Here is a 22,791-nt window from a genome sequence, read left to right on the forward strand (position 1 = left end):
TGTGCAACCTTACTCGGGACCTGAGGATTCGTCATCCAGCATGAGAATTGCGACCATTGCGATCCATTGCGATCTGAGGGCCCACTGGAGGGAGTCCTCATCCTTTGGCATGCTTCTGGCACCAGGAAAATGCAAGATGCCATGAGGCCCAGCAACCTCAAACACAAATGCCGGTAGGTGTTGGGTGTTCTGAAATCTTGAAGCCATCTGCAAGATATGTTGAGCCCTCAACTCCAGAGTCAAAGCTTTCCCAGAGGAAGAGTCCAGGACCGCTCCAATGAATTGGAGCTTCTGAGTAGGTGTCACCTGGGACTCCAAGTTGAAGGAGAAGCCATTTTGTGGCGAGAGTGGCAGGTGCCACTGAGATGTTCCAGAGCCTGTTCTGGAGAGCGAGCTCTGATCAGCACCATCGACTGGGTAGGTAAGATGTGAATACCTCCGTTCATTAGATTGCTGCCACCACTGACATCACCTTGGTGAACATACTCTGGGCAGAGGTCAGCCCAAAAGGCAGTACTCGAAAATGATAGGGAGACCTGACAATGGCCCGACAATGGTGAACCTCAGTTACTTTGTGCTTGGGATAAATAGACAAATGAAAGTAATGCTCTATTTAGAAATACCAATCAATGCAAGCAATAGTGAGGCCCCGAGAGAAATAGTGCTGAGACGCAAATTGAAGATGCTTAGAGGTCAGGCAAGATTGATTAAATCTAGATACTGGGGATTTTCATTGGCCCCCTTGATAAGTTTCTACGGCTTAATGTTCCCTTCAGTTGAGTTGGAAGATATGGCAAATCCTAGAGGGCCTCTTTTGGAGATCTGTACTTGAGCTTCCAAATTACATCCTGATAGCAGTGATAAGGAAAGAGTTAGGGTTGACCTCTCTCATCACTTATGTGAGTTGGAAAACACTATCCTTCTATCAGAAATGTATACTGCCTCCACCTGACAGTGGCTTTATGCTGCTTGGACAGGCGCTTGAAACAGAAAGAGAGCAATTACTTGTTGAATGGAGCATCAAATGTTTGGGATTGCTGGACTCAATTGATACTACAGAGAAATTACTCATTAAAAATCCAGACTATGTGAAAAAGCGTCTGTGTGAGTAGGACTGGATTGAATCTTCTGAGGCAGCTCAGTCGTCCAAACTTTGTGGAAAGTATTGTGTAGCTCTCAACAAGCGCTGAACACTTCCACTGTATTTTTGAGTAGGTTCCCTTCGGCAGTACTTGACAACATTTTTCCAACTAAAGAAATTCTTGAAGCTAGAAAGCCAAAAAGTATTAGAGACTATACATGCAGGCTTTGTGGTCATAAAATAGAATCACTTTGTCATCTTATTATGAGTTGCCAGGGCGTGATTGACACTCGACGTAACCTCTTATGTAGATTCTTTGCGAACAATCGAACCTTAACCAAGAAAGACATTTGGTCATATTTGTTGCAGGGTTCTAGGTTATCTGTGACTTGCTTTATTAGAGCTGGTCTCATTTTTATCAAGCTTGAAGGAAAGGAAAGGAGTGAACTTAGATTGCTGAATTACTTTGTGTTTTTTTTATCTTGTTGCAGGGACATAGGTTATTATGATTTTTGTTTTAGTAAGAGTTGTTATTCTTTTTTGTTTCGTTTTCCCTTTCCTTTTTGCTAAAATGCTTGTATCATGTGTTTTTTATTGTTATTGGATTCTAATTTAAACTGGTAAATGCTAAATGTAACAAAAAAAGAAATCAACAAATAAGCAAATGAAAGTAAGCATCCTGAAGGTCAAGAGACACCATCCAAGGGCCTGGAGAAAATGCGAAGAGGGACCATCTTTAATCTGTCCTTCCAAAAGGAACTTGTTCAAGCGTCTCGTGTCCAAGATAGGTCACTGTCCTCGGTCTTTATTGGTAACCAGAAAAAAGGGTGGAGTACCAACCTTGGCATTGCTCCGCTGCAGGTAACCTTTTCACAGCACCATTCTCCAGCAGAGAAAGAATCTCCTGCAGAAGGAGCAGATCTGGATCCAGAAGAGATTGCTCGCCTGGGGGACACACTGTGGGTCTTTTTAGAAATGGGAGACAGTAACCTTGGGGCACTGTCTGAAGTGCACAAGCATCTGAAGTAATGCAACACCATTCGTGCAGATGCTGAGACAACCTACCTTTAACCGGAGGCCTATGTGCAAAGCGCTCAGAGGATGAGTTGTGGCTGTGGCAGAGGGCAATGAGGAGGTGGCTGCCTGAGCGGCTCTTCCTGCATGTTCTCTAGGGGTACGTGAAAATCTCCTTTGCCCTCTTTGGGTCACCTGACCTCTACCCTCAGTGTCCAAAAGAAGAGTAGAAGTTAAAAGACCGCCCTCTCCAAGCCTGAAAAGGCGGATGTGCCGTTATTGAGGCTGATGGATGGCCGCTCGCAATGATTCTGCCCGAGCTTCTCCAAGCCGTCATCAGATTTTGATCCAAAAAGGTTGGACCCATCAAAAGGCATTTCCAGAGGTTTTGACTGGACATCAGGCGCAAAACCAGACTTACATAGCCATGCAAACCCAGTGACTGATAGGCCAACGCAGTCCGATGCATCCAGCCCCGATTGCAGGGATTGGCATGCTGCCTCGTTGGTAAAGTCATCCCTCATCTCTTCTTCCAGTATGCTATCGGTTGCCTGGGAGATTGCATTCCAAAAAGTGAATGCATATTTTGTTATTCATATTCATAAGACACATTAATGGTCTTGAGAGCCATACTCGACGGCCATACTCCCAGTGGAGAACACTCTTTGGGCTAGCATATCATTATTGGTCTTCCCTGTCAGGTGGGATGGATGAATAAGAAGCTGCCTTAGAAGTGTACTACCAAGCTCTGTGGAGTAGGGTGGCTCGATAGCAAATCAAGAACCACAGATGTGTACACTTCCTCACCAACTCCTTATCGACAGCAAGAGTGGTATCAGGCTTTTGCCAGTTCTCCAGGAGGGTGTTTTTGTGTGCTGAATGAAAAGGTATCACAGGTTCTTTGGGAGGGCCTTGAACAAGGAAATCTGATGTCATCCTGAACTATGTCCGTTGCAGGACGCCCCAATCCAAATAATCAGTGGCCCTGTTCAGAACTGTCCTGTATGCAGCACTTGGATGAGCAGTTATGTCAGGTAAGTCAAATTCTGCTTCAGAGGAGGTGTCCAAGCCACTAACTTCTTTCAGGCAAGTAACCAAGTCCTCCAAACGAGACACCTCAGAAAGGAGCTCTTAAGGTGCATTACCCGAAGGGTCCAACATCATCATCTTCCTTGAAGACGGATCCAAAAGTCTTTAAAAGTCCTTCTATTGTGGCTTAAAGCCCAAAGTTGGATCAGATGTCTACGTTGATGGCATCGATAATGAAGATATCGAAGACTTTGGCTTTGATGCACTTCCCTGCGGCCGACAATGACGCTACTCTAGTAGGCATCGCAACGGCCTTCTCACCCAGGCTTTTGGGCGTGCAGGTCGGAGCCTTTGCCGATTCCCTGATGGCTTTAAAAGCACGCAGGGACCAGGAGGGGCATCCTTTGAAAAGACATCCATCATTTTCTGATTCAACTTTTTTCCAATGATACAGAGGCAGACTTATTTGGGAAACGTAACCGTCTCTTGTCAGGCGAGGAATCAGAAAACTAAGAACGATAGCGTCTCTTCTTTGATCTTTTTGTGAAGACGAACAATGATGCGAATCACTCCTAGACCTCGATCGCTTTGAGTGTTTGGAGCATTTTTTTAGGCCTTTGTGTTTTGTCCCATAAACCTCTGCCATCAGAAGATGTCCTCTTTGAAGGAGCAGTGGACAGAGATTTTGAGACCCATCGACCTAGGATGAGTTTTGTCTTCCTCTCTTTCAAAGCCTTGTTAAGTGATTGACTGGCAGGAGCCGCACTCTATCTTGTGCTCCTTACCGAGGCACCAGAGACAGATCATGTACGCACCTGTGATCGACATCTTCGAGTCACAGTCCTCGCACCTCTTAAAACCCCATCTGTGTAGTAGACCTACTCAGAAGATCTCAAAGAAATATATGCCGAAGGATCTCCAAGATGAGGCAAATCGTTCCGATTGTGTGCTGTGCATGCGGAAAAGGAACTGAGGCAACAAGTGCAGCACATGCTATTTATACCATTGTTGATATTACGTCAGCATGCAGGAGTGGAAACCACTGAGGGACGACTCTACACCGCACAGGGACCTATGCTATCCAAACAATTTCCGAAGCTGCAAGCAGGAAATCAGTATAGCAAGAATGAGGAATCCATGGGAGGACACAATCCATTAGACATTTGTTTATACAAATGTGCATTTATTATATAAAACAGTAGCCTTGCAACAAATCAAAGAACAGCAGGAGGGAGAGGCCAAAAACCTAGGTTACCCGACTGTCATTTGTTTTCTGTACTAGACCTGCATAGTGGCTACTATCAGATACCTATGTATAATGAAGAAAAAGCACTTAGACGCCCTCTATGATACTTATTATATACCCACCCACTTGCCCCCGCCCCAAAGTATTTCTGGAGGACCAAACACGTTTCAGATTCAGAGAGCATGTACAAATGTCGACAGGAACTTGCTAGCTATGAAAGTTTGCTGAAAAGGTGGCCTAGTTTTTAGAAGAATCTGAGATTACTTAAAATTCTTGATTGCCTGTAGAGTACGTAACTGAAAGGGTATTTGAAAAGGGTCTGTAGCGTAAAGTACATCGGACACAGTGTTACTGCCAAAAAGGATAGCTGTCGTCCCTGCCCAAGTGAAGGCTCTCAGAAGGTGGCCCAGACCCAATAAAATTAAAGAGAAGTAGTTGCCCTCAGAGGTTTCTACATGTTTTTTTCAAGAATTGCCAGACCACCTATCGATTGACCTATAAGCTACCTTCTTTTACAGAGGAATGGGAAGAGACATGAACCAGAATGAAGGTCTTCACCATACAAGTGAATTGTTTGAGGACAGAAACACCAGCGTCTACTCAAATCTTCCTTAACCTTATTAAGACTTATGAAGCTCCAGTTTGCCTAAATGGGTCTGAAATTGGCCTATGCCCTTCCTCAGAATGCCAGTTTCAATGGCTTGGGTGCCATTCTGTATCAAAAGCAGCAAAGAAAGAAGAGAGCAGAGGTAAGTTGACTTTGCCAGTCCCGGTCGAATCCGGCAGAAAGTAATTATCCTGTACATAAACTGGAATTTCTTGACTTGAAATGGGCGATCATAGACGTTGCGTGACTTCCTGTATGGTGCCAAGTTCATTATTAGAACAAACAACCTCTTAAACTCATACTGGAGTCTGCTAAACTAGATGGGTCCATGTGATAAAAAAAGAAACATTAAATAACAAAAAAAAAAGTTAACGAATAAAAAATTACAAAAACAATGTTTTGTAAAAACCCACCCCAATCCCCTACGTAACCCTTTACACCACCCCCACATAGTTTCCAAAATAAATTTGCAATTTGTTCGTTATTTTCAAATCGTTTAAATTGTCATTCGTTATTTCTTTTTATTTATATTCACTGCATACCAGCTAGTGTTCATTGCTACAGAACATTGGTGGCTAGCTGCTGTGTACACTAGGATTTTCACTGCATACCAGCTAGGGTTCAATGCTACAGAACATTGGTGGCTAGCTGCTGTGTACACTAGGATTTGCACTGCATACCAGCTAGGGTTCATTGCTACAGAACATTGGTGGCTAGCTGCTGTGTATACTAGGATTTTCACTGTATACCAGCTAGGGTTCAATGCTACAAAACATTGGTGGCTAGCTGCTTTGTACACTAGGATTTGCACTGTATACCAGCTAGGGTTCATTGCTACAGAACATTGGTGGCTAGCTGCTGTGTACCAGCTAGGGTTCAATGCTACAAAACATTGGTGGCTAGCTGCTTTGTACACTAGGATTTGCACTGTATACCAGCTAGGGTTCATTGCTACAGAACATTGGTGGCTAGCTGCTGTGTACCAGCTAGGGTTCAATGTTACAGAACATTGGTGGCTAGCTGCTGTGTATACTAGGATTTTCACTGTATACCAGCTAGGGTTCATTGCTACAGAACATTGGTGGCTAGCTGCTGTGTACACTAGGATTTTCACTGTATACCAGCTAGGGTTCATTGCTACAGAACATTGGTGGCTAGCTGCTGTGTATACTAGGATTTGCACTGTATACCAGCTAGGGTTCATTGCTACAGAACATTGGTGGCTAGCTGCTGTGTACACTAGGATTTGCACTGTATACCAGCTAGGGTTCAATGCTACAGAACATTGGTGGCTAGCTGCTGTGTATACTAGGATTTGCACTGTATACCAGCCAGGGTTCATTGCTACAGAACATTGGTGGCTAGCTGCTGTGTACACTAGGATTTTCACTGTATACCAGCTATGGTTCAATGCTACAGAACATTGGTGGCTAGCTGCTGTGTACACTAGGATTTTCAGCTTAAGTAGTGTGCAGGGGTGAAAAATAGTGATGCAGATGCATTCTACTAATGGCTGCATATAAGTAACGGTTCTACTGAAGGTCCCTTTGACAGATGTGGCTTCAATTGAAGTGAGAGATTGCTGTGCACATATGAACAAACTAACTCCGGACCAAGTCACAGTGGTGGACCATCTGAGAAGAATCTAAAAATACTGAAACATGCGGTGATATAAACAATTTGAAACCACCAGAGATACCCTTGTGAATAAATAAAATGCAAGCTGTCCAGTTGGGAATTGCTCAAGTTCGAGTCAGGGAGAATGATATATGATATTATATGATATGGCATTTAAAACGTGCCTATACACAAGCAATAGATATTCCCTTTGAACCAGAGAAAATGCGAATTGCCATATCATAGACAAGGAAAGTAAGAGTGGTGGCAAAAGGTGGCATTCTACATAAAGAAAAGGCAGATCCGAGACCATCATTTAATTAGATTGGCGCTAGGCCATCAGTGTTGACATGCTGTGCTACAAATGCTGCAGAACATCCTCAAAAAAAGAACTCTGCAACACTCGTGACCCCATTCAGAAAGCATCCTAGCAATCAAACATCCACACCACCCCCATGATTCAAGCCTCTAGCAACTTTGCTTCAACATATACATCTCTTCAAAAACACAGACAACAGCAAATAATCTACAAACTCACAAATGACCCAATGGACACACCAGACCATAACACATTCCTGGCGCACATGAACTCCCGAAAGACCTAACAGACTAACTGAATCCAACTGAACCACAACTCTGTCCATCGTCCTCTTCTGTGGAATAAGAATGGAGAGCAGTCTTACATTAGAACCAAAGGTAAAGCCACTGCAGGGAGCTATTCCTCATAACTCTGCAGCTTTGACAAGTCCTGCCAGACTTTCACAGACAGGACAACAGAAAAGATCTCACATATACTTTCAAAACTGGACTATGCAAACAGCCTTGACTTTGGACTCCAGGTGCTTCTATTAAACGAACTTCAAAATGCAGGAGCCGGATAACTCCTAATGTTGAAAAGATGTGAACTCGTTAGCTTGGAACCCTGTACAGGAAGAGGATTCACTTCAAAACTATGCACCGCTCCCCGCATGTACCTGGGCAGGGGCTCAGAATCCTTCCTAAGAAAGGTCTCACATTACGGTCCTTCACGAACACTACAAACCAGCAACGACTAGTAATGGCAGCAAACTTCAACTGAAAATGGCATGGAGGATCCTCCTGCTAGAAACCAAACTCGGGAACGCTCTGCCCAAACAGCTCCATACAGAACATCACCTAACCTTTAGAAAACAGCTTAAAAACATGGCTATTCAATGAATCACAGCATGGGTGAAGTACCTGCACCCTTCCAACTGTACACCTACTTCCAGCAAGTTCAACCAATGAAAGCACCACAGGCTATTTAAAATAATGGGAACCCACATGCAATCTGCCAACCAAGACTAACAACGGACACGCCGGACCTCCGCACAAATGAGATGTAATGAAACAAACTCTACTGCCGCTTTAACAAATCACCCCTTTCACTCTGCCAGGTGATGTATACTACCCCCACTCCCAAAATTTCAGGACTGCATAATTTAGCAGCAATGTTTAACTGACATTTTTTTCTTTTTCTCCGTTTTCAGTTTCGTGACCTTCTTTTGAAAATCTCCTGTGCATTACACCATCAATCACCCATAGTCTAGGTTTATAGAAATGTTGTTATATGACTGCATCTAACCATGTTGTCGCTCTCATTTGTAATCAACAAACATTATTTTTATCAACGGTCATTTTGTTATTCAAGGGCTTGGTTTTTCAGTTTTACAAATCTCATTATGTACCCCGATGGGTGGACTTGGTTACATTTGGTTGGTGTGATGGATCTAACATGTTTCATCGTATCATGCTAAATTGCTTAATGGACCCATGACAATGATCACATTTACATGGATTATTGTTACTTGACTCGATGCATACTTTGCTGGTGCTGGATTCTGGGCCTGGGGTCTGAATGTTCATTTGGTTACACTGCCGTTGTTAAACACTGGCCAATTAAAAAATACACAACTCGTTTAGTTCAATAAGTAAGATGTATCGGTCAATTGTGTTTAATAAGCATGAATACGTGCACCAAGTATCAAGGAATGTTCTCTAGCTTTCTACGTTAGACAAAGGGAGTGCAACCCTAGCCGCCAGCTTTTGAGCCTTGGTCCTGCTGCGGTATGTATATTAGTGCCCAGTGCGGAGGCACTTTTAGAGGGTGCGCACCCCATACGTTAACAAATGCATCACAATCTAGGAAATTGAATGGTTGTTATTGAATTGAAGCGATGCCCGCTCACTCAAGTGCTCAATGGGTGGCATTATTATTCTATTCAATGGACTCAGTTTTGAGGATCCACCATGGAAAACGCTCCCGCAGAGAGTCTGCAACCCTTAAATTGGTCTTTCATGATTCATACAAGCCCGCGTGGCAGCCATACAGCATTGCCAAAGACAGCAATTTTGGCTTTTGTGTAGGCATGGGATATTAGTTTGCGAGGCACCATAACCAAAAAGTGGTACTACCTAGACATGTTGAAAATAGCAGGAAAAGGTGTCAGTACCTGGGCATACTATATAAGTGCCTGACAAAAACTTGAGTACTCATGCACAATCCAAAACTGTTGGTTTCACCAAAACGTTTTTAACAGAACTTCAGATTCGAGGCCAAATGCTGCTTCTAAATTAAGTGGGTGAAGGCAAACTTGGCTGACACATTTCTAGAACACCAGTAGCACATTTAAAGCTGCAAGTACACCATTACTCCAGAAGACTGCTTTCTAATATCACTGGTAAGCCCTCCAGACCAAAGTTTGATGTTACTGCTTAATAGAGCTAGCTCAAAGAGGTTCCACGTTTTGAGTGGTGAAGCGCAGGTAGTGGGAGGAAAGGGCCAGAGGGACTAGTATGGACATGGGTGGTCGGTCAATGAGTGGGAAAATAACCGAACACCCATAGGTTGTGCGTCTTTCCACACATCTAATATCTCTTACCTTCACTTTCTATGGCAATAGTTTGGACCTCTAGGCAGCACCTGTAGCGCCACCTAATAGCCAAAATGCATCACAGACATCGTCAGAGAAGGGATCAATGCTTAGTTACCTGGCCTCAATGGTCAGCACAGAGGAAACCGGATAGGACATCACATAGAGGTGTAAAGAGCAAGTCATGCAATGTTAGTACACCATATGAAGCACTTTTACACTACCCACGAGTTAAAATAAAATTTTAAAAAAGGAGTGATGCAAGCAAATTTAATTTTTTTATAGTGCAACCCGTTACGTTTTGGTAGCGTCTTTGCACTACAAAAGTGATGTATGCAAGCCTTTGAATTAATCATGACTGCAATCATTGCTACAAGCAGAATCATGCTGTAGCCTCACTATAGAAAGGGACCTGCCAGCTACATGCCAGCCATGTATGATATGTAAGGTTGCCCAGACTAATGCTAGCGGTTATGATTGATATAAAATCTTCTACCCATCACTTATTTTTGTTGAAAAGCTATCAGACCGAGGAAATAAAGAGCACAGGCATATGCCTGTGAGGTCACTTTCCATGACTCTGCTGGGTCAAAGTCTATGCCCCAAGTCTCTGCACCCCTAGTACATTTAAAAGCTGGCACCCCTGGATCGAAAGAATTGGCAATTGTTTATATACGTTTTATTGTGACGTTCTGGGCATACAAGTGCATAGAGTTCTCAACTTGAGCTAGGTCAGGTGGTTAAGCACATCCAGTCCTGTTTTTTTCTTTATATTCTGAAACTTGTAGTTCCGAATTTACAATGGAAAAATAAAAACTATCAACCTTAGAAAGCAAAGAAGGAAAGCACCACTGGAAGGACTACATTGGCTAAGTTGGGAGCTCTGCAAGTTCGGCATTAGCAGGACTAAGCAGGAAGGAAGATATTAAGGCCCAGCATTCCTAATCAGATTTGAGTATTTGAACACCATCTTCTGCACTCACAATTACCCTGCACCAGCAAGAAGCAGATTATTAATAGTAAAAGCAGGGAGAACGGATTTAGGAGACCAAAACGTTTAAAAACACAAATTATAACAAAAAACATCTGTCAAAAACAACAAAGGTCGATGATGTTGTGGAAACCCAGATCACAGAAATGAAAAGCACACAAACCAATTAGATGTGCAAAACGGCCGCTCTGCGGGTAGCCACACTGCTCATTTTAAAGCGAGCCCTTTCACATAAGCGTGGTTGGGAGGATGTGGAAGGTTATGCACCCATTGTTGCCAGTTCAATGTGAACCTTTCAAAAGTCTAACGGCAGGTGACATGGAGACTGATGGAAGGCAGGCATACGAAAACATTCTGCGCCATTTGGGGGTCCGACAATCTGGGGCGAAGGGGGGTGGGGAAAATGAGACTAACCAGGTGTGAAGATGGCCTGGGGCAGCAGAGCCGGTGAAACTCTGGAAACACTTACAAGGAGGGTGGCTGCAGCTCTGCTGGGGTGGATGAACACTTCCTCAAAGCATTGTAGCAGGGTTCAGCCGGGACACGTCTTAGCGAGCCTTTTCTGTCTTTCCCGGGTCCGGCACGACCCGGGCCACTCAAACCTCCGACCACAATCCATAGTGTGCGCCCGCGATCTCCAACCTTCGGGTACAGCACTGTGCACCAAGGCGCGGAAGTTTATTTTTAGGAGTAGTGCCAGAGAAACAGTCAACCAAACTAGGAGATTATTGCACAAATCAGATCAAAAACACCTCTCCCTGGATGCAATATGCAGGCATGCAAGTTGAAGCATGTAACAAGACAATCAACTTTGCCAAAGCAAACAAGAAAAAAGTCGCCGAGCGAGTGGCTCACGTGCTTACATTGGGTGTTCGACTTAATTCTAGGGAGCTAACTTACCCCACTGAGTTACAAGCGCAGTGGGATGACCAGTTGGTGGCACCTGTCTCTCCCCTCCCCCTTCCCCCTTCCCGGCCCCTCAGCAATAAGAAGTGTGAGTCAGACGTGTATTCCCCTTTAGCGCGTTGCCGGAGCACAGGCATTGTGGAACCCGTTCGGGAGCTGGTTGGACAGGTGCGGCGGAGGCGCATAAAGAATTTGTTTTGGCCAGAATGGATACAGGAAATCTGGAGGAACCTCTACGAGGGGGGCAGGGTGCATGCATTTGACTCGTGAGCGAGGGTGCAATTAAAAAGCCTGAAAGTTCCCGTACACTGTAATACTTGACTTTCAGTAACCCCCTGGCAGACCCACGTACCTCAATCGGGACCCGCGGCACCTCGATATTCCAGCAATCAGGCAGCACAACCACACACCTTCTGCTGCACCCCAAGCCCGACCAGAAGCATAGCCGGCATGTATGGAAAAGCAGAGGGTGTTGCACAGATCAGGACCGAGCAGCGAGGTGCAGTGCATGAGCTGCATGGGGCCTACTCACTAGAAAAGATAGGAGCGGCGGTAAAGCACGATTTACATCCACGGGCGACGACGCTTTACGCGGAGTCCTCAACACTGAGGCGCTATGACAGACTCTCGCAGGGCTGTGGACAGGGTCAGTGCACTACAATAGCAGAAGGCCTGGTAAGTAGCGAGGAGGGGCCACTAGTGGAATAGCACGCGTGCTGCCGCGCAGGAATGGGGAGCACTTCCAGAGCTGGCTGTGTGGGTCAGCACTGAGATGCCCATTACTGGAATAGCACGCGTGCTGCCGCGCAGGAATGGGGAGCACTCCCAGAGCTGGCTGTGTGGGCCAGTACTGAGATGCCCATTGGAATAGCACGCGTGCTGCCGCGCAGGAATGGGGAGCACTTGCAGAGCTGGCTGTGTGGGTCAGTACTGAGATGCCCATTACTGGAATAGCACGCGTGCTGCCGCGCAGGAATGGGGAGCACTTCCAGAGCTGGCTGTGTGGGTCAGTACTGAGATGCCCATTACTGGAATAGCACGCGTGCTGCCGCGCAGGAATGGGGAGCACTTCCAGAGCTGGCTGTGTGGGTCAGTACTGAGATGCCCATTACTGGAATAGCACGCGTGCTGCCGCGCAGGAATGGGGAGCACTTCCAGAGCTGGCTGTGTGGGTCAGTACTGAGATGCCCATTGCTGGAATAGCACGCGTGCTGCCGCGCAGGAATGGGGAGCACTTCCAGAGCTGGCTGTGTGGGTCAGTACTGAGATGCCCATTGCTGGAATAGCACGCGTGCTGCCGCGCAGGAATGGGGAGCACTTCCAGAGCTGGCTGTGTGGGTCAGTACTGAGATGCCCATTGCTGGAATAGCACGCGTGCTGCCGCGCAGGAATGGGGAGCACTTCCAGAGCTGGCTGTGTGGGTCAGTACTGAGATGCCCATTACTGGAATAGCACGCGTGCTGCCGCGCAGGAATGGGGAGCACTTCCAGAGCTGGCTGTGTGGGTCAGTACTGAGATGCCCATTACTGGAATAGCACGCGTGCTGCCGCGCAGGAATGGGGAGCACTTCCAGAGCTGGCTGTGTGGGTCAGTACTGAGATGCCCATTGCTGGAATAGCACGCGTGCTGCCGCGCAGGAATGGGGAGCACTTCCAGAGCTGGCTGTGTGGGTCAGTACTGAGATGCCCATTGCTGGAATAGCACGCGTGCTGCCGCGCAGGAATGGGGAGCACTTCCAGAGCTGGCTGTGTGGGTCAGTACTGAGATGCCCATTGCTGGAATAGCACGCGTGCTGCCGCGCAGAAATGGGCAGCACTTCTGAGATGCCCATTGCTGGAAAAGCACGCGTGCTGCCGCGCAGGAATGGGGAGCACTTCTGAGATGCCCATTACTGGAATAGCACGCGTGCTGCCGCGCAGGAATGGGGAGCACTTCCAGAGCTGGCTGTGTGGGTCAGTACTGAGATGCCCATTGGAATAGCACGCGTGCTGCCGCGCAGGAATGGGGAGCACTTCCAGAGCTGCCTGTGTGGGTCACCAGTACTTAAAGAGCAGCAGGACTGAGGGACGCGTAGGCTCGCGCAACACTAATCACGCCCAGAATTCCTCTGAGGCTTCTTGAAAGCACCCAGCACACCTGCACAAGTTGCAACTATCTTGGCCGGATCTCCTTGTCACAAAACCATTCACCATTTTTAAACTTTCGTTCTAAACGGAGAGCACTTGCACTACTTTTTACAACATTACGACTAGACTATCGCATAACTCTGAATGCCAAGGCCAGACACCCCCACAACCGAACCCAAAAAAAAGACTGCCCGTCAGCGGGTTCCTTCGGGGTCACGGGCTCGTTCATCCTGGCTCGCAGGTTATTGGGGAAGTTTGTTACAAACACTGGATGGGATCCACACGTCGAGTTGCGCTTCTGGTCACACTCTACAGGTCTCCAGCGTAACCTAGGATTCCTCTAACAAAGTTGCCCATGCGCTTGTCCCAAAACCTCCCTGCTGGGTGATAGTAATGCAGTCACCCTGCATTCACACTTCTTTCAATTTTTCAGTTTAAATGGGTGTTACTATGCTGCTGGTATCAGTGAGTTTTTGGTACAAACCTTATTTTCACATAGCAAAATCTAGGGGTAGAATGAATCTTAAGTAAATTCTCCCATATTTGCACTTCTCCCCTACACCTTTCAATTTCTTTCGGTCCTTCTTAGGAAAGCTTCCCATATATGTGTAGTTTTCGCTCCAGTTGTATACCCCCCCCCCCAACTTTTTGCTGCCGTTTAAAAATCATAGTCTGACTTTTGCCAGTAAAGCACGGTCTTCAGCTGCACTCCCCTGGGCTTCCCATCACTTTATTATGGGGAAATGGACATCCCCTTAAAGGCAGTCAGTACTGGGAGACTTAGATTCCCTTGGCCCTTTCCAATGTTGCAACTTTTCTCAAACATGTTACAAGTGCACAATGTACCTTACAGAACAGTGCGCTCGGGCCTTCCTTTTCTTTTCAAAGGCCCTAGACTCCCTCAAAGGATTTTTTAGGAGACGTTCCTTGTACAGGGCTGGTGGTAGCTATCTTTTGGCGTATTTTTAACCCTTTCTTGCCATGCAAACCGCGTTTACCGCAGTCGGCACAGGAAGGTGGCCTGGCTACAAAATGGCCATGCCACGAGGTTCTTTGTCCTGTCCTTTGGCCATCTTGCCCATTGACCTTCCCCAGGTGGAGCCGACCCGGGGCAGTCCTCATTTGGGGATGCATTCTCCCGCGAAACGCCAAGCTTTTGCGGGCTTCCGCATGCCTTGTGTGCCTCCAGGATGTGGGCTAGACTGTCTAGTACCAATACACATTCTGGGTGCCATATAGTCTGGTGTGCTGGGAATGACTGGGACAACCGTTGTCCGTGATTGGTCCACGTCTGGTGTGCCTGTATGTGAGCAGATCTCACATTGGGTCCTCTTCGTTTTGGCGCGAAGGAGATTCTGGATAAGAGAAAGCGCCAAACACCCATACTAGGTCGATATCTTGAGTGCTCAATGAACCTAGGATAGGATCCAAGCATCCTGAAACTAAGAAGCCGAGAAACCGCTGGTGACCCGCTGGAAGGTTTGGCACCCTGAGCCCGCTGTTGTCCTGCTGGACCCCTCTGCATCTGATCGGACCAGAAGGTCTGCAAAGGTGCTTCGACCCATTTGAATTGTGGGACTAACTATTCACAGCACATTATTCGCAAACTATTCACAGCACCTTCATCGTAACCTGCAAGCGAGCCTTCTCGGAAGTGTTCCTGGGCCAACCAGTGGGCTGACCAGCTTGCGCAGGACCTTCGCTCTGAAACCGCTGCCGTTTCGAGGAGACCCTTGAAACTTGGTACATCGCAAGCTCTGTCTTAAAGGCACCCTCAGACCTAATTTCCTACACTTGGCATTCCCAGGTGAGGAATAAGGAGAGCGCCCGTACCAGAGTACACACGATTACCCTATCGCCCAGCCGTGGTGACGAACTTCGTAGGAGCCGTGCTGCGGTGCTCCTCTCTGCTCTGAAGCCTGCTACAGTGAAACTGGCCTGATCCAGTGGAGAAATCGCCACTGTCCCGCCAGGGAATCATCGCTGTAACTTCGCTGCTGAAGGCCACAGAGCCGCACAACTGCTGCATTTGAACCTGCAATCGAAGTGGACTCGACTGCCAAAGTTTGGTCCAGAGTGCGGCGGAGGGGTCGGTGAGTACTTGCAACGCTAGTACGGCAGCCCCTAACGCATCAATCCATTTTTACGCAAGAGTGTCCCCTGAGGGCCACTCACTTTTCCACAGGTAACCTGAGCTACCATCCCATTGCCAACTCCTGGAATCTGTTCTGGCCTTTTGGGGAGACCCTCCACGAATAGTGGGCACCTGCTCTGCATCACCTCACCCACCTTCCTGGGCTGCTACAAACCCTACGAGAGACCCTGTTTTCGCCCTTCAGCATTATCGCGTGCACCAGCGCTTGAAAGTACTTTTGAGTGTTAGGCTCCACTCTTCGTAGGTACTGGACTGCCTCTCAGTTAGGGATTGATTGATGTGGACCTGCCTAAATTAAATTTGCATTGCTTATTCCCTTTCCTTTTAGCTTCTGGACCCATTCTGTGCGTTAATCCTTTAGGCAACTTGGTATTGTTTAGATGTGTTATAGCAGTGTTGTATTGGTTTGATGTATTACCATTGATAATTACTTTGTGTTGATATATATATACATACATATACACACACACATCCCCGACTGGGAGTGATTTGTAGTGTCATTTACTGTGTGTGCTCATTGAGGTCTTTGTCACCCTCACCCCTCCTGGGACCTATGCTACCTTGATTAGTCTGGCATGACCAGAAGGTTACCCTATTCCAAGAAACTAGGCTGGCCTTCTGAACCTCTGCCCACCAGGTTAAAGTTCAGAAATCCATCTCATCAGTCCTCCAGGGTATGTGTGTTGGATTTAAAACAGGCAGACATTTAGCCCTTATTTTTGGACGGCCTATCATTTCTATAGTTCCTTCTAGGGGTGGGTCCTGGGAACCAGACTAACACTTCACAAGCCTTGCAAAATCTACACACCCACTCTTATAGTAGTGTTTATGAAGGTAAAGTACCATTTGTATTCTACTCTACCTTGCTGGCAAGTACAAATTACATTCTGGGTTGTCTGTCAAATAAAAGTTTCACGGTGTGTGGCAGGCCTCTGGGGAGCAGCAGTGAGCCAAATAAGAGGTAGTCTTATAGGGACATGCAATGATTTTACAGATAGTGCTGGTAAAATGTTTGGCCCCCTTCCGCGTTGATTGCATTTATCTTGCGTGAAATAAGTAAACCAAGTTACTCAACCTGCAAGTCTAGCAGGATTTTAAAGAATTATCAAGGCCTGCTCCAGATATAAATACAATAAACCACATGTGGCCTACTGATCTGGAGACAACCAGAGAGGTGGTCGAACAGTGCTCTACGCAGTGGTAATAGAAGCATTTTACTGTTAGTTATGGTAAAGATTTTGTTATGTTATGGAGTTGTGCTGATCTTGTGCGATTACTGAAACTTGAATAGTAGGTAGGAAGTCGGTATCCAGTAATAAAATTGCAGCAAAAATGTCGCCAAAAAAAGTGTCAAAAATGCTGTGGTTTGACCCTGGTAAAGGTGTACCCCATTATACCATTTAAGGAGAGCAGGGGTTGCAGGGGTGTCCCCCGCTCCTCCTAAATGGTATAATGGGTCCGGGGGTTTCCCCCGCATCCGTTACATGATTGTGGCTCAAAAAACCACAGCATTTTTGCTACAATATTTTGTATTCACGGCCATTTTTGCCGGGATTTTAAGACATGGAACCAGGAAGTCAAGATATGTCTTGGTGTGCAGGGGGGGGTGGAGGTCAGTCCAGTGACTTTGGGTCCTTGTAGGGGGTTGGAAACCCAATGGCCTCACTACCGCCTTAAAACCTCTTTTTTGTTTTTGTTTTATTTGTCCACTTTTCATAAAAGAACCTTTACAAAAAAAGGGGGGAAAAAAGTTTTTCAATTCCTACATACACATTCTAAAAGTTAGCGCTTTTATCTTTGAACATCAGAGATAATGAACATCATAAAATACAGTAAAACAAGAAAAAACCAAGCAAATCAAAACATAATTATGAAACACAATTCGCTAGTTCATTTCCCATATATTTCAGGAGCCACACTAGGGCAAAGATCAAATGCCAATAGTTTCCTTAGTTTCCGTTCATCATTCTTGCCCAAAGTGCTCCAAGACAGTCTTCAAATTCAATATTAACAAATTGCATTAATAAATTCGATCTCTTAGATTTAAAATAATACTAAGTGTTTCAGTGTTTCAACCGGTTCTTCACAAGGATAAAAACAACATTTCAGAATTATCGCATCACCTTTAACCTTATTCCAATAAGCAGTCCTTTCCCTTGTGTGGTATCCTCTTTCCATTATGGCCTAGTCAATGTTTAGCATCATTTACATCCTCTCCCCGGAGAATACTAAACAAAAGTTACCAAATCACAAGGCAGGTGGCCAGCCAGAATAATTGGAGGGTATGGGACTACTGCGCTGAAAAACATAAAAAAACAGCATGAATTTGTTTTGCTCGGTTTTCTTCTCAATTTTCTCACCACGGGATGCTGGGGAAGACCCCCTGTCCCCTCAGACACCAATATTGGCTGACCCCAACTCATCAATATCTTAGTAGTAGCCTTTGAGAATAAAACCCAGAGCTAAATAAATTCGAGCAGTTATTGTCTGAGCAATAGACCCACTACCTATATGGAGGCCCTCCCAAACCCTACGGATACAGATTTTTGAAACTTTCTGTGAACTGCCTTCTTAAAGAAATATTTAAGTTTATTTATTGCGCATTAATCTAGCTGAGGAAACAAGCAGGGCGCTGTACATTTGCAGGGGTTTGTTACAGGCATACATTAGATAGTTGCAAGAGGTCTTGGAACAGTCTAATAACAAAGCATTTAATGACATACCAATCAGTGTAGCAAGGAATATTTAACATTTACAGTTAGTGGTAGACGTACTGCTGAAAGGGGGTAGTGGGATGTATAATGTGGTCATTAGGCTAGGCGGGGCAAGTGTATTTTACAGGATTTGAAGAGGAGGACTATACTTTATTTTTCGAAATGCTTGAGTATGAGGCAAGTGTGATGTTGACAGTACAGTCTAGGCCGGCATCAACCAAACATGCCGGCTGTTTTTTTCATTTCTGTATTTCTGCAGTTTCTAATCTAGCCAGGTCTTGACCCCATGTAGGAAGGAAGGGTACTTGGTGACAGCTTTGTATATGATGCAGCAGAGGAACACGTGGCAGAAACAACTTTCAAACGGGACACCTAGTGCTGCACAAAAAAACAAATGTTGATTCAATTGTGGGACCCAATCAGCTCTACTTACCTCTCCTCAGCAAGGAAGCACTAGGAAAACAGAGAGAAGAACATTGATAGGGAACTCCTAGAAAGGAGTTTTAACCATGTGGCAGAAAACCAGAGGGGATTGGTGAAATACTTGGAAAGGTTTGGATAGTGATAAATGCAGACTACTTAGTAATGTCAAAACAGAAGTAGCAGTAACTTAAAAGTGTAGAGCATCCGTTAGTCAAGAAAAATAGGGCAATGCCAAGTAAAAAGTACACATTTTTCCCCATGGTGACCAGTGCCTGGTACTGTTAGAATTCCTCTCTGACCCCTATGGTCATTGTGTAAGAAGAACCTAGGCACAACTACACAACAAGATACCCTTTAAGTCGACCTTCTCAGGGGGACGTGTGGTAATTACAAAAGGTACAGTACACACTTTATAGCATTCAATAAGGGAATATCAAATAATATATTATTTTTGTTTTTTTTCTTTATTTATGTGTTAGTTTGTTTTTACAAACTTTTACAGTGTCGAGTTTGATACAAAGCTTTCGATTTTTATTATTTCAAGGAAAGATGGAAAGTCTTCAGGTCGTTTTGTTGCGAGTTGTCGTAATTAACTATTTTCTTTGGTCATGATGTGGGTCCAAAATTGAATGCTAGTGGTGATCAGTTTCCGGTCAGTGCCAGAGATTATTAGTAACCATATTTCTTCTTCTCCGCAGCTAGGTCTCTGGGGATTCATCATGTTGGAGATCTGTTTCCTGCGTTCGTTCAGCAGGGGACACTTCATGTTGATGTGATAGATTGTTTCTGGTTGGTTGACGGTTTTGCAAAATCTGCAGAAATTTTCTTCAGTTATTTGTTTTGTTGCCGCTAGGTATTTTTTGGTGGGAAGAATGTTCAGGCGCAGCCAAAGATATAGGTCCCGAATTGTTCGAGGGGAATTTCTCCACATAAGGTGGAATTTCATTGAGAGCTCTTGTTTCGAGTCCAGGAATTATGTTCATGTTGTACGTAGATTTCTCCATGCCAGTCTTTACCCAGCAATTGTCTTCGATTTTCTCAGATTTGAGGTTTCTTTGCCTTGGCTAAAAATCTTGGTTGCCGGTGTCTCGTCGTTGCTGATGGTCTTTCTGTATAGGTCAAGCTGTTTGCAGCTTTTGATGGAATTTAGTGATTGGAGGCCTAATTCGTGCCGTATTCTAGGCATAGGGTACAATGAGGCCAAGAACAGTATTTTTCGCCAAAAAAGGCCTTCCACAATTGGCCACATTTTGGGAGAGATGTTGATGAAAGTTTGCTCCTGTGTGGCACTGGCTTTCTGCTTGTAGAAAGCCAGAACTGGCTTCATGGAGTATTGGCCATATTTCCGGTGGATAATCAGGCTTTGCCTGGCTAGGGTGAGTACTTTGTGCCTGAGGTGGATAGACCACTGCTGTTCGACGTTGGATTGGGAGAGCAGGACTCCGAGCCATTTGATCTCCTTGACTACCTCCAATTTATGCCTTGCTAGTTGCACCTGTAGAAGATGGGTTTGCTTTTTTGGTGCAGAAGCCGAGAGACATGACTTGATGTCTAGGTTATTGTTCTTTATGATTTAATTTGTTCAGCCTTGTTTGGAGGCAAACCCTGGTCTTGTCAAAAATCACGATGTCGTCTGTATGGACAATATATGGGACAGGGGTGGTGTTTATATTTAGCGGGTTGCATGTTGGAATTCTTTGGTTTTCGGCGATGTCGAGTAGATAGAAGTTGAAGAGGGTGGCAACTATGTTATCTTCCTGCCGAGTGAGGTTCTATATCCTTCACTCCCTTCGACACAACTAAGCAGACTGAAAAGAAAGGGTGCCACTAAAATATTGATTGATAGGGGGCCCATGTCCATTTCTCCACAAGCTAGTCCTGCTCCTCTCCTTACCCGTACGTCACCAACTGTTTCAAACTGACAAATGTTTTCCCCTCCCCAATCTGTAAAAGTAGCTGTAAGCACTGTCTTTTATTTGGAAATGGTGCTCGGTGTTATGATGCAGGGAGGTAAAGGATGAACGGCACAAAAATCACCATGAATGTCAATTTTACATTTCTTGTTATCCTGCTCTCCCTCTTTCACGGCTGGTTGGGACCAGACTATAAAAACCTCATACTGCACTGGGTGGAAACCACAGCATATACAGAACAGAACTCAAACCGGTTTCAAAGCAATTATTGACCAAATTATGAATTTTCCCTGCTATACCCAACGTCTAATGCTTAAAAGACGTTCACGATGTAGACCGGGTAGCAGATCTGTACATTTCAGAAATAGGGATGTGTCATTCTAGCCATTAATGCTAATTTGGGCCAGGTGCAGTGACCCCAGAAGACTATGCAGAACCTCCAATTCCTTTAACTGTTGTGAGCTTTAAAAGTCCCAGACACAAGTCCCCTTGCAACAGTTGCCAAAGTGAGTTTAATGCAGGGAGACAGTCCTCCAAAGCTTACGATCAGGCATTGTGAGGTCCTAGAAATGTGTTAATTAAATGTAGAAGTATAATTTTTGTTATATTTTATTTTGGGTAATTATTTTAGCATAGACCTCACTTCGAGAAGCAGTGGAGCACTGTACTACATAACGGGGTACTAGGAATATAGGCAAAGAGGCACCATTTACAGCAGGGCTGTGTTACATTGCAGTTAAGCTACAGGAGCAGTCCTGGTGGGCGAAGGGGCTTATTGCAGGAGTATCTTGAGATCCTTTCTGAATTACATAATTTCATTTTTTTTTATGTACAGGTGCCCCGTGGGTATCAAAGCGCACAATCCACTTCATAAGAGGAGACGTTAGAAGAGGATGGTTTTAATTCTCTTTCGAAAGACAGATCAAATATGTGATGGACTTCATAAGGGAGATCATCAGTGCATAAAGTAGCTGCTAAGACACTAAACAAAATGTTCAAGGGCACGGACCATTTTGAAATTTGGACTGGCAATGGAGCTGCACCCCTTAGATCATAAAGGTTTTCTGGCATGAGGTCGGCGAGTGCCACATTGACTGGGATGAGGTTCCACAGCATGGGGGCATTCATATGTATTTTGGGAGTTTTTTGGTTTCTGTTTAAAACTTAGGCAGCCCATTTAACTTGACATCAATAGTCACTAGGAGCTAGCTGACTCCACGGGCAAAATGTGGGCATATAAAAATACCTAGGTAGCATTAGGTAGGGGTTTGGGAATATAAGAGCCTTACAACTCTCACTGCAAGCCTCAAGGAGATATAAAACCGACCTAAAGTTATAGTTTGCATCTCAAGTGAAAGTTATATTTGAGGCATGCCAAGGACCATCACCTCCTTCCTAGGTAGCTACTGCTTACTAGGTAATGTACTTAGTGGGAAACATCCAGCGTACACCAAATTTCCTCTTAAAATGCCAAATGAGCTCTAGGATGGAATACTAGAAGATGCATCTCTTGGTTGAGATGAAAGTCGCAATTTCTAGGAAGAATAACGGCACTGTAAAAATCATTATCTTGCTCCTGTGTCCATATAAAATAAGGCCTGAAGTTCCAGAGCTCTTTTGGCTGAGGTTGTAGCCATCAGTAAAGAGTAGTTTTCCAAGTTTCATCAGTTAGATCGCACAAGGCCATAGGTTTAAAGGGCTTATGCATTAATGACTCCAAAAGGGAGGGGGTTAAGAAGCGGAAGGAGGCTTTCAAAAGTGTCTTGAATAACCACATTAAAAAGTAAACAGAAAATGTCCTACCAGCCAATGTAGGCACCAGTGACAGATAACGGATGTTGGGGGGAGGGGGGAATTTAGGCTTCTTTTTAAAGCCCAGTGGCAGAATCACCTTTATTCCCTTCATCTGAAACAGAGTATCTGCTCACTGAGTAAGGTTCAACAGGCAGATGGAGTAAAGAGCTTAGAACCAGACTCGACACAACCAGAAGAGCAATCAGAATCACTGTCACATGATAGGAATTCCTAGATTTTAGGAATTGTATAAGTTAGCATAATATTAAAGGCATACAGTGGCT

At 45.2% G+C, this 22,791-nt stretch overlaps 1 protein-coding gene across 8 annotated transcripts in view; it reads right to left on the reverse strand.

Annotated features, from left to right (window-relative positions):
- FBXL19 (F-box and leucine rich repeat protein 19) overlaps positions 1-22,791 on the reverse strand; it is a 664,561-nt gene that overhangs the window by 504,836 nt on the left and 136,934 nt on the right. The window contains exon 1 of one of the 8 annotated variants that reach the window (XM_069651937.1): positions 10,946-11,225. The exons of the other annotated variants lie outside the window; for them this stretch is intronic. The gene's annotated coding sequence lies outside the window, so the exon portion shown is untranslated. Of the gene's footprint in view, positions 1-10,945; positions 11,226-22,791 lie in introns of those variants that run through there. 8 annotated transcript variants of the gene reach the window in all.

This window comes from Ambystoma mexicanum, chromosome 3p (genome assembly GCF_040938575.1).
Source record: "Ambystoma mexicanum isolate Mex_15411 chromosome 3p, UKY_AmexF1_1, whole genome shotgun sequence".
Classification (NCBI taxonomy): domain Eukaryota; kingdom Metazoa; phylum Chordata; class Amphibia; order Caudata; family Ambystomatidae; genus Ambystoma; species Ambystoma mexicanum.